Here is a 12,531-nt window from a genome sequence, read left to right as displayed (position 1 = left end):
ACTTAAAATATTGAATAAAAAAGACACCCTCTCTCTTACTGATCAACAAGTGCCTCCAGTAACTGAACCTATCACTATCCCCCCTTTTAGCTTTAAACCCATCTCCATCATTGACACTGAAAAGGCTATCCTCTCACTGAAGCCCTCTAACTGTAAGGGCGACAGCTGCCCAGCTCAAATAATAAAGGACGCTGCCAGAGACTTAGCCCCTTTCATCTCGAAGCTTATCAACTCATCCTTCAAATCCAACACAGTGCCAGCCAACTTAAAAGAATCCTGGGTCCTCCCCCTTCTCAAAAAACAAACCCTCGATCCATCTATCCCGACTAACTATAGGCCTATCACCACGGTACCCTTCCTACTAAAAATTATCGACAGAGTAGCCTATCTCCAAATTCAAGAGTACCTAGAAGCTAATCATCTTCTAGGCTCGCGCCAATCGGGCTTCCGCCCCCTCCATGGCACGGAAACAGCCCTGCTAGATCTCAAAACCAAAATGGAGGAATTTAAAGATAATGGGAAAACAGCGCTGCTACTCTTACTGGACTTGTCAGAAGCTTTTGATCTGGTGGACCATGCAGTCTTATGCAACCACCTCAAGCTGGCTGCCAACTTCACAGGAGACGCTATAGCGTGGGTCCAATCCTTTCTAGCCAACCGGACTATGAGAGTGTTCTCCTCTTCCACTTGTGCGGACCCTATCCAAATCACATGTGGAGTCCCACAGGGTTCCTGTGTCTCACCCACTATGTACAATATCTTCACCAAGCCATTGTTCGACAAGTTGGACAGACTGGGCGTCACCTACACTAATTACGCAGATGACACCTAGATCCTCATTCCCCTTTCGGGCAACTATGAAGTGGACTTGGCTCTGGTGAACAAAATTTACATCCTCATTCAAGCATGGATGGCCACACATGGCCTCTGCCTGAACGACAATAAAACTGAAATCCTGCTCCTCGGTTCAAACCTCAAATTATCCAAACTCACCCCGGACTATACCTCATTTAACATTGATAACAATACTATCAAGGTTATGCGCGAGGTCAAAACGTTGGGTTTTTACCTCGACTCAGCTCTCACCCTCAAAAAACAAGTGACCTCCCTTGCCTCCTCAACCACCTACACGTGTCAACTCATCCGTGCCGCCAGACCCTTCCTGTCCAGTGCCAGCTGCCTCACCTTGGCCAATGCCCTTGTCATGTCCAGACTGGACTATTGCAACGCCTTATACTCAGGTGCCAACAAGTCGGTCACTGACAAACTCCAGAGATTACAAAATAACGCTCTTAGAGCAGCTCTGAACATCCCACGCAGAGAACATATCTCCAAACACCGGACAGAAGCCCATTGGCTAAAAATAAAGGACAGAATCCTACTTAAAACTATTTCCCTCACTTCTAAATGCCTCAACAATCAAGCCCCCCCCTACCTAGCGGAAAGAATCAACTAGAGACCCTCTAACCGACTGACGAGATCTGCCAACACCTTCCTACTGGAAGTCCCCAGATTCAAACTTACCACAGCGGGCAGTGCTAGCTTCCCAGTTAGAGCTGCACAATCATTGAACACACTCCCATCCGACCTTAGATGCCCTTTACCCTACACAAGATTCAGATCCTACGCTCTCAAATGGCTGCACAACAACGACATGCTACGACCCTCACCCTAGCGGAAACGGTACAACCTGTTAAAATGTTACTCTTATGCGCTTAACCCTGTTATTTTATATGCATTGTATCACCCACTGTAAGTGACCACTGTTTTGCTGTGTTAGCCTGTGTCAGGCATTGTAACTAAGTTTCGAGTCCTCTTGTACTGCTGCGCCCAGATGCCCACGGGCTCGGAGCGCATTACCAAATAAATAAACAAACAAACAAACAAACAAAACAGAATTCATCCTCATCGGTTCCCCCACTAAATAATAACTCATCCAACAATGGTTCAAGAATATGCACCTAAAATGATTCTCAGATTCAGCAAAATACTTAAGCGTCAATATTAATAGCAGCATGATCTCCCATAAACACATAGCCAAAAAGGCCCAGACGGCTTGGCTCCAAATCACAACCCTGCCGCACAGAACATCTGCACCATAGTGAAGGCCCCTGTGGTCTTTCACATCGCTGGGGGAAACGCCCTCCGGACGGGGCTACCAGCCATTCACTTCGATCTCCTAAAAGTAGTCCACTGCAGTATGCCTTATTTACAGGTGTGCAGAAATTTGATCATCCCAATCCTGCGTTGAAATACATTGGCCTACACTGCAGTCCAGGATACTGTTCAAGACTGCATGTCTCATCTACAAAGCAGTCACAAGTAGCACACCAGTGTACCTGAACGTTAAGCTACAACTATCTGATGGCACACACTCGCACAGAAAATCAACCAACCGTCTCAAATCACAATTTGTCCGCAAAGAGAGGAACTGCTAAACCTTCTCTTGTCATGCACCCACCCTCTGGAACTTGATCCCGGTTTTAGCTCGGAATGCTCCCACAATTCTCCACTTGGCAAATCTCTCAAAACGTGGCTTTTTCAATGACACCCAACCAAGGACTAATCTAAACAGATGTGGAGATTAACTCACAGACCACAGTCGGTGGACTGGGATACTGATAACACCAGCCCAAATGCTTGCTACCCACAACCTGTTCAGTGCTGGACTGCTCTTGTGCTACGAACGTGCTTTAAATAATAAGAAAAAAAAAATGATGCTGGCCATAAACCATGTTATGTCATGGGACCTTGCTTACTGGAAGGAGTGCTCGTGGTCAAGCTGCACGTAGGTTCATGATCCCATGGAAAGCACTGATTAAGACCTTGTGTTTTTCGATCCCTGGGGGACTGAATTTAGCATTTCGGGCATGATGTGTTAAAAACTGTCCCGAGATGCATGTTCCTGTGGTTGTATGTTTCTACCTTCAGTGCCAGAGACTTCCAAGCAGAACTGTAGAAAATACTCTAAACATGGTGCGCATTGTGTGGAATATTACGAGTTTCCATTCAATGTCATAAGGGAAATTCATTCCTGTGAAATCAATGCTTGATTACCATAATTGTATACTCCATAGAATGTTGATTATTATAATATGGTGCTTTCGCCAAAGTCATAACATCAACACAAAAAGCAAAAGCTAGTTTCACTGTTAATATTGTATGTTAATAGAGAAGATCAATGCAAGCAAGAAGTAAAACAAAATGTGGCTATCCAGCCCTTAAAGAGGGAGCAACACAGACAGACCTGTGCAGTCTCTTTCAATATTCAGGAACGTGCTGTGAAAAAGAAACTGCCATTGTACTCAATGACAAGAGGATTGAACACTGCATTTGGGAAGCAAAGACCAAAGGCTAAGCTAAAACTGTAATTACTTAGAAAAGAAAACAAAAAGAGGCTACAACATGTATCCAATTAAAGGAATACCCAGAAAATGGAACTTGAGGCGTGAATGAGAACAAAGGTGATAAAAGAAGGTAGGAGGTAACAGATGAGGCAGTGGACTACCCTATTAAAATGGATTGAATGTGTAATGGAGTACATGCAGGGAGATCAAGAACTAAGGCAAGCAGAGCAATAACCAACAAAGGAGAAAATAAGAATAGATTATTTATAGGGTTTGGGAAGTGTAAAATGCAACCTTGCAGCTGCTTCACTGCACTGAAAGAAAAGAGGTTGAGAAGATACACGCGAGGGGGGGGAAGCAGATCAGCAGATGACTGGCACAATACCACGCGGTCAGGCTTGGCAGGATCTTGTGAAGTGTGACCTTCCTTGGTGTGCTGTGTCAGAGTAGCCATTCTTAGGCATTTGAACAGCCAGAAGAGCAGTGGAGCAATGTCTTAATCAAAGAACATTTTCAAGTGATTGAAGAAATTGCACCTACCGATCCGAGACAGAGAAAAGCTACGTGCTAATACAGAAAGAGGAAGAAGAGAATAAGATGAGGCAGGCATGCGAAACAGGTGACAGAAGTCAAAAGAAGGAAACAATGGAAATCTCTGGGTTCCATTTAAGGGTGCACAATGAAAAAGAGCACATCCAAATATCAGAGAGAGGGAAGGCATTGTGATATGGTGTAAGGAAGTATTCTATTGAAGAAAGAAAGAAATATACATCTGAAAATATTAAACATGGCATGGAAGTCAGAAAGAACCGACTGATAACATAAGCAAGTTGAACAAAGGTTGTGGACAAAGAAGAAAACCTTGGAAAACACCATGTGGAACAGAGTGAGGCCTGCCCTTGAAAAAGAGCGGGGGCAATTAGATATATAGAAAGAAACAAAACAAGGTAGTGCACATTACGCCAAACAAGAATAGATCAAAGCAGAAATGGGAAGTCATGATCATCTTAACTCGGCGTCCTCCCTGTTCCAAAGCCCATGAGCAGATGCATACAATATTTGATTCACAATGACATACAAAATTAGAGGCTGGCATGAATGCTCACTGGGTTGAGTGCTCGCTGTTGCAATCTCTCTTTGGTCTGCAGGTCGCAGGTTTGAATCCCAGCAATGAAAACTCAGCCTTTTATCCTTCCGAGGTCCAAAAATGAGTACCAACATCGGTTGGGGGATATTGTATGTACATGGGTTCTATGCAACTATTTAAACTTAATATAAATAACACATCATTAGATCTGTGATGAATTGAGGGAATTCAGCCATTTACCCCAAGTGGGAGCCCCCATTGCCTAGGGTGATAAACCTGATCTGCAACCCCCTCCCTTTAGGCAAGTGGGACCTCACTGGTAGAGACTCCCCCTTTGGGGACACGTACTCCCGTTCCCATGAGGAACACCCTGGTGACATCCAATTGATGGCTTATATGACTTGCATAATACAACAGAATATTAGGAGTTTCCTGAAGGTAAGCAAACCTATATCAACAAGAAACTGAGAGGGTCCCTTTAAATCCAAGTCTCCAATGGACTGCAGAGAAGACTGAAAAGGGGATGAGATGCCAAAGAGCAAGCGAGAAAGTGCTGAGAGAGGGCCAGGATCCAAGAAAGGGCAGAAAGCAGAGAGCGAGCGAGAGACAGAAATAAACAGGGGAAGCTTCCTGTACGTAGCAGAGTGGAAGAAGGCAGGGCGGTCACAGAACACAGACTGCGTAATCCTGAGAAGCTCAGAAATGGAGCAAGAAATGCTTGAGGACCGTTGAAATCAGAGGAAGGAGGAACAGAGTTTGGTGGTAGGGTGGCCACAAAGCAATCGTGGTGGGCAGCCCGCTCATATAAGGCCACTGGTACTAACAGCGGGTGGAACCACCTCCCCATCCGAGTCATGGCACCAGTGATATCCCAAAAGCAAGAACGAAACACAGATTAGCGAGACTCTGCAGAGAGAAAGCCGCAGAGATACGAATAACACAAAAGATTCCAAAGTCCTACAGTACTGGCGACGTTGCCCCTGAACGCAGAAGGTAATATGGCGAACAGGAAAACTGGAGAAATAAGAGGGACTCTTTATAAGCTAATTGAAACTCGTCCCAGTACTAATGTTAAAAGAGGTGGAAATAATTTGATAAACCAGAACTGTGTTAATGATATTAGAAGAAATATGATAAACACTAAGTGGGAAATGAATAGAGTTGGAAACGCACTACCCTGGGAATAGGGAAAAGTCTAACCCATATTCAGAGTATAACAAGGAGATTAAAACAGAGAAAGATATTTGGGGGGGGGGGGAGTGCAGAGCTGTGATCTCAGAAAGTCAAGACTTGTACATGCAACAGCACTCTGGGAAGATGTGAAGTGTAATGGGAAATTGAGCCATCAAAATATCCTAGATGAGAACAATATACTAGAGGACCTTGAGCCCTACAGTAGAGGAGAAAGAGCCAAAAGAGAACTAAAATGTACAAGAAAAAGGACAAGGAGACGATCATTCCTCTAAAAGAGCTTCAAAACTTATTTCAGAGGATATCGAAATACTATTTACGCTTGGTCTATTAAGCAGAACAAGAAAGCCAAGAAAACCCTATGACAAAACACGTTAATCAGGAAAAGGAAGTCATTATCCTGGCCTTAGTTACAATAATGGTAGGGTCAGAATGGTAGGGTCAGAGTGTAATTAGAAAGGTTAGATGTGGACGGGCTTGTTTTGGACATTCACACTGACTGACTTGCACCGTAGTTCACAAAATAGGTAGAGAATACCCCGTACTTATAGGTAAAGATAGGCCTTATTTTAATTTAAATAAACAGTTTCTTTAGGGTCCACTACCTGTGGCGTCTGGCCATGACCACTATACATGATGCACCAATAGGTTTCTTTGGGGCCCACTAGCCATGGCTTTCAGTCGTGGCCACTGTATATACTGTACCAATGGGTTTCTTTGAGGCCCACCAGCCATGGCATGTTTCTTTATGGCCCATTACCCATGGCCACTGTATATGATGCACCAAGAGGTTTCTTTGGGGCCCATTATCCAACAACTTCGGCCTCTGTATATGTTGCACCAATAGGTTCATTTGGGGCCACTTCAACCCCCCTCCCGATAATGGCAATGAACTACAGATACAGCGTCAATAAATAACCCATGCTCGCAGTATTACCCCAGTCTTCCTGTGATAATGTGGAAACGCTCAAAAATTTAAAAAAACCTTTCCGTGCCCTTACAGACACTCACCAAGCACCCCCCCTCCTCTTTCTATGGTCCTCCCACTAACTTCAGCTGCTTTTTCCCCTCCCTGACCCTCTCCCATTACCCACTTTCACTCTTGGCTTCGTGTGACATTTTCTTTAATGAGCGTATCTTGCGTTACCGCGGTAATCGAGAGATTCCTCCAGTATTACCTGATAATCCAAAACAAATTCCAACTTGCTCACCAGGCTCTCCAATTTCACATGGTATCCTCTTTTCCCCCTCACCAGCTTTAGCTTGATACAATTTCCTTCTTTAAAAACATTTTTTTAACACTTTTCATGTTCGGCTTCCCACTGTATTACTGCGGTTATCGCATGCATCAAGCAATTAAAAATAAATGCGTCTCATTTAAGAAAAACCTCTCTGCTGCAAAGCACCATTGATGATATAGCTATATTTCTGGAAAAAAGGGGCACTTCCTTGCCCGTGAAATATTTTAAAACCTACAGGACGGAATAACCATAAACTTGTCTAAGAAATTAAATCAACGGTTCATGCCCAAGCTGTTTATTATTTAGTCCAATTCCCTCCGATATTTTTTGCGCTTCAGCTAGATACAATTTTGACTTTTTCTCTATGAGAAAATGAATGGGAGTAGGCCGAAACAGTGTTTCTATGCTTAATAACTTGTATTTCTTAACAAATGTTTCCCATAATTTCCATTTCGGGGTGGGTCCCATGAGAAAATATCAAATCCGTCCACCAAGTCAAAAGTTATTAGCAATAGAACTTTCAAATGTTCTATGGCTCAGGTCATTAATGCTAGATAATTACCCTAGAAGAACTGGAGGATCTCTTCGAAAAAACGAAGTGAAAAACAAAAGAATAGACAAGAGACTGTTTTTTTGTACGTCAATGCCCTGATCTTCGTGTTACGGAAACTCGGGTGTATCTGCATGTTATTTCTTTTTCTGACCTTGGAAAACCCTTGCCTCTATACTGACAGACCGACTACAAGGATACCAGCCCGGAGAGACAGAGCAGTAGTACAAGGTTTGTCTGACTGAGAGAAGCCCTTCAGGATTGGCAGTCTGACAAGGGGAACTTGGACTCCCCCCAGACCTTCAAAAAGCTATTAGAATATATGATGCACACGTCTTGTACTTTTGCTGTACTGTCATTGAGGACCTGATTGCAGCATAATATAATACTCATCATTTATGTTATACCATTTTTCAATTTGCAGAGGGGGATTTAGAAAGATATTTGTATTAATTAGATCTATAACACAATGAAACATCTGTGGGCCATCTGCCCAGAGGTTTACTGGATCTCATTACACCACTACCACTCTATGAAAACAATCTAACATCTCAGAGTGCCAACAATGATTTGGCTGCATCTATCTGTGTGATGGATTGATTTAATACACCATGCGAGTGTGGCATCACTTGAGATTTGAGGTTATGACGCGTCTCCCAGACATGCAGGCAATGTGTGTTGTAGTGTAGTCTCGTCTTGCCACTGGCCTGGGTGCTTGCTGTAAGAATGTTGGTGCGTGAATGCAGCTCAGGAGAATGTTGGGTGGATCTGTGTGTGAATGTTCTGAGTGTGTTAGTTGGGGGCCTGAGCTGAGGATGGCGGGATGGTCGGTGGGTCCACTCCTTTGTTAGTTATGTTTATACCCATCCATGTTCCCGTCCGTGTCTATACGTGACTGTACATATACAAGAGAAACTGGAGTAATGTACATAATGTACATATGTAAAATAAAGCCTTGCCTGGAACCAAATCTAGACTCCACAGCAGGTCTGTGCTTCAGTGATGCATACTGATGTCTAGTGAAAGGCCATACAACAAAGTGCTGTCTATCTGAGCACTTTCCCCAATCTGTGTGAAGGTGAAAGGTATAGAATTAAAGTTTTCCACTGAACCAAGTGTAAGCACACATGCCACTATATGTATTGTACCTGTATTACCAGCAAGTTTGGTCATAAAGGCATTAATAAAGACTTACTTTCTCACAAATATATAAAACAAACTCATAGTGCCATCAAACCAAGTCATTTAGTCTCTTTCTAGTACCATTTAGTTTTTGAGTATTATTATGATAGACGTGTATGCAATAGAATTTTTGGGGCACAGAAACACTAATAGCCCCTCCTATGACCCAAAAATGATTGCCATTTGGGAAAATATGTACCATTCCATGGACCCTTACATCTCTCAAGGAACGGGTTTAAGCCTCAGCAGCCTCACCCAGCCGCAGGAATCTAGAAACACAGTGTTAGAGAGACAGGATTCTCAGTCCACGGCAATGGATACTCTACACCAGGTGAATATGACAACAGCTTGACAATCCATTTTTCGGGCATAACGAACACCACATGTATTTATGGTCACACTAAAAGGGAGATTCTAGACTACGAATGGATTTTAGTTTTCAGAACCTGGCGCACTTAGGCAGCCAGCTAAGACATTCTTCAGAAGATCATTTTCTACTCAACACTTCAAAAACCTGGGGAAAATCAGCTGGCTGTAGGCAAAGGTTTGTTGATGAGGTGCATTTGAGCGTCTTCTATACACTTCTTAAATTAGGCTGCGTGTGCTGCTCTGCAAATCAGTCCCCTTTCAAGTTAGCTACAAGGCTTGCAGAAGAATGTTCCTGACATGCTCGTGCAAAACCACCTGCCCTTTTTATTAGAACTGAGTTTGCATTCACACTATAGGCTACGCAATCCTGTAGCTCCATATCGACGTTAGCCTCTTGTTTAACCAAGTGAAATGTGTAGTGACTTCCAGATGGACAAACACTTAAGAACATTTCACTTTTAAGGGTGCTAGGTTGTCAAAGTATTTATTTAGACAAACAGATTTTGCTAACCATTACCCACAGACAGCCACCTTCTTGCGCAGTTTGTTCACAACAAGGCCCCACTTTGCCTCCAAGCTTGGCAGGCCCACAATTAATATTCCTGAAATCACTCTGTTGAAATGTTTAATTTTAGATCCGAGCAACCACTTTTTGCTTACTCATTTTCTATTGCTTGTCAAATTTGCCTCACACACACAGTTTAACTTATTCCAAACATGTTAGACCATACCTTTTTTGCATCATCAATATATGGTGCACTTAAAAAGATCTACATACACACAAAACATTTTTTATTTCCCTGCATCCTCTCCTCCTCCCATTGCCTTGGCATCTATGCTCTTTGCTATCCTCTCCCTATTGTTCCTTTCTTCTACTGCAGACTAAAGTCTGATGCCCTGGGTGGGGGTTCAATATGCAAATGTGTGGATAAGCATATGTGCTCAGACTAATTTGTTGTAGCATAAAAGCTTCATAACCTAGTCTGGATAACAGCATCAGGAATGAGTTTTATAGTGGCATTGATGACCTACAGTGGAGGCATTAAATGATAAAAGCCTTTCACATTTGCATGACACTTAGGACACCAGCTTCATGAAAGTAGCTTTCAGGGGCAATAATGACATATTGTGGGCACAGGCATCACAAAAATGTAGTTTACAGAGATAGTGCTGGCATATATTGTGGACAGAGGCATCATGAAAATGCATTGTTGTAAGCTGCACTGTGTACTCTTGGTGACCTGGCATTGTTTTTTTTTGTTACTTCGCATACCGATGGAAAACTGAACAGCATTTTAACAATTTTTTTGCAAGAAATGTGCTGTAAAATTGCACCCATTCTTTCTATTTATTTTAAATGTTTTTAGAGGGAGAGTACCACCACTCTTTGGTTAGTTTGAGATCCTGCTTTATGATTGGGCGTTCTCACAAATGTGCAGGAAATAATTTACACCACCTCCGCTGTAAAGTTTCACCAGCAGCCACTGATGGATACCTGGCCAGATTGCAATGAAGACCGTAAATAAAGGTCCTATTTCTAGCAAAGTTCAGAGATCCTGAGATTTCTTTTTTTTACTGTCCATTATCAGGAGGTATTTTACAATAAATTAAATTGCATAATTTACACAAATGTTTGACCTATAAAAAAATGGTACTGGCCAGTGCATCCACATAGTAATCCGGGCTTTTGGGGTAAAAAGGTAGAAGCAGGGGTACTGGAATGCTGGCCTACCGCTCACTAGGTTACCCATTTAGTAATGGGTGAGACATACAAGGAGAAGAGGGGGGCGAGCACAAACGAACTGCAAGCAACAGAATAGTTATTCGCGAGCGGCAAGCTGGAACATGGCTGCATGCTCGTATCTTCATACATACACATGTGATCAGCACTCATCTTCCTCTTTACTAGTACACACATTGAGAGATTCACTCTCGGGTGGTGCCGCCATGCTTGGTTGCATGCTCTTGTCCCCGCGTTTGTATATGTGGCTTAATTTCAACAGTTATTGCTCTGACACATGATTTGACCGATGACTTGATCCGTTCATAACCGACACTACTCTGTCTCTGATCTCGTTCAATCTTTTTGAACTCTAAATTTAGCACCATCTCTCTTTTATTAACCCTTACTGTGTTTGCCCTTTGGTGATTGACCTCCCAACAGCCTACTCAGACCCGGGGCGATGAATTTGCCCCTGGACAGGGCGAGTTGTGTAACGTGTATAATATGGACCTTTAAGAGCGTAGAATCTAATGTACCTATGAGCTGAGAAATGTTATTTTTGCTCTCAATGCAGGTTGAGGTGTTTTCGTTATTGCTTCAACTATAAGGTTAGTGACTCAGATTAATATCTACCATCCCTAATAACTAATACACATCTCAGAGTTAATTAGTTTATCTTTGTTATTTTCAGGAAAACCCCTTACCAACCTATGAAACTTTACACATCCTGCCCTGAAGACGGGTTCATCGGAATCCGAAACGCGTTGGCACCTTTAGGAGTGTTTAGGACAAAGTATAGAGCAGAAGGAATTGCACTGCTCATACTGATATACACAATATGTTGTCAAATTGTGAATTGATTAATTTGTTTAATGCTCAATCTTAACTGAATATGTTTATAATGTGTGAAAATACAGCTCTGATTTCTGTTTTTTTAATATGTTTTTGGTCTTTGAATCTATATTTAATTGTGTTCATGTGTGTTGGATCTATATTGATTTATTGTGTACACACTGAGGTTTTACAGTGCTACTCAAATAGATGTGCTGTCTACCCACACTGTGTATGGTCTTGGTGGCTCTTGATTGTACTGGATCAGGTGGATATTACTTTTAGATTGAGTTTTATGCACAGATGTGCATCCAATGAACAAGAAAGAACAGTATATGTTTACATTTTTTACATAACCAAGAAGACGAGATACACCGAAGTGGGCTGTGTTTTCCATTCTATATGGAGACCCCTCTTCACTATTGGTTATAAATATACCTGGGACTCCGTCCCAAAAGGACTGCAGCATAGGGCTATCGGGTGGCAAGACCCGATGTGTGTTCTGTGTTTGAGACATTATACAACACAGATTTATGGAGGAGAGGTCTTCAAAGTAGGGCAGGGATCTTTAATCGCTATCCAGTGCAGCATTTATTTAATCTATTGGGTTCATGCTTTATACGTATAACCAACTCCAAGGCGCAGAAGACTGCTTTACAAAGGATAAGGATTAGGATGGAAGCATGCTGGCTACAGGTGCACACTGGGATAGTGGTGCCAATCAACACATGCAAAACAGTCCATTTACAAAATTAGAACACATGGGAGGAGCGAGGAGGTTGGAATCAAACCCGTCATGGGTATGCTTCGGATATTGCTTAGGAAATATGATGTTGTAATTACATTTGATGGGAAAAACTGATAATAGTTTGTGTTGGCCCAGGTTGCCCATAACAGTTTTTTATGGAATACAAGCATTTTTCAGCATAAGTGGTGCCAGGATTAGAAAAGAGGTCCTCTGCATTACTAAATGTATCCAATTGATTGTCTAGCATTACCAAAGACAGTCT

General features: G+C 42.5%; 1 protein-coding gene across 3 annotated transcripts in view; it reads right to left on the bottom strand.

Moving 5' to 3' along the window:
• Positions 1-12,531, bottom strand: part of TBL1X (transducin beta like 1 X-linked) — a 943,441-nt gene that overhangs the window by 91,104 nt on the left and 839,806 nt on the right. The gene's annotated exons all lie outside the window — the stretch shown is intronic.

This window comes from Ambystoma mexicanum, chromosome 7q (genome assembly GCF_040938575.1).
Source record: "Ambystoma mexicanum isolate Mex_15411 chromosome 7q, UKY_AmexF1_1, whole genome shotgun sequence".
In the NCBI taxonomy this organism is placed as follows: Eukaryota; Metazoa; Chordata; class Amphibia; order Caudata; family Ambystomatidae; genus Ambystoma; species Ambystoma mexicanum.
Note: the sequence above shows the minus strand (reverse complement) of the source record. Positions and strands in the feature narration are given on the sequence as shown.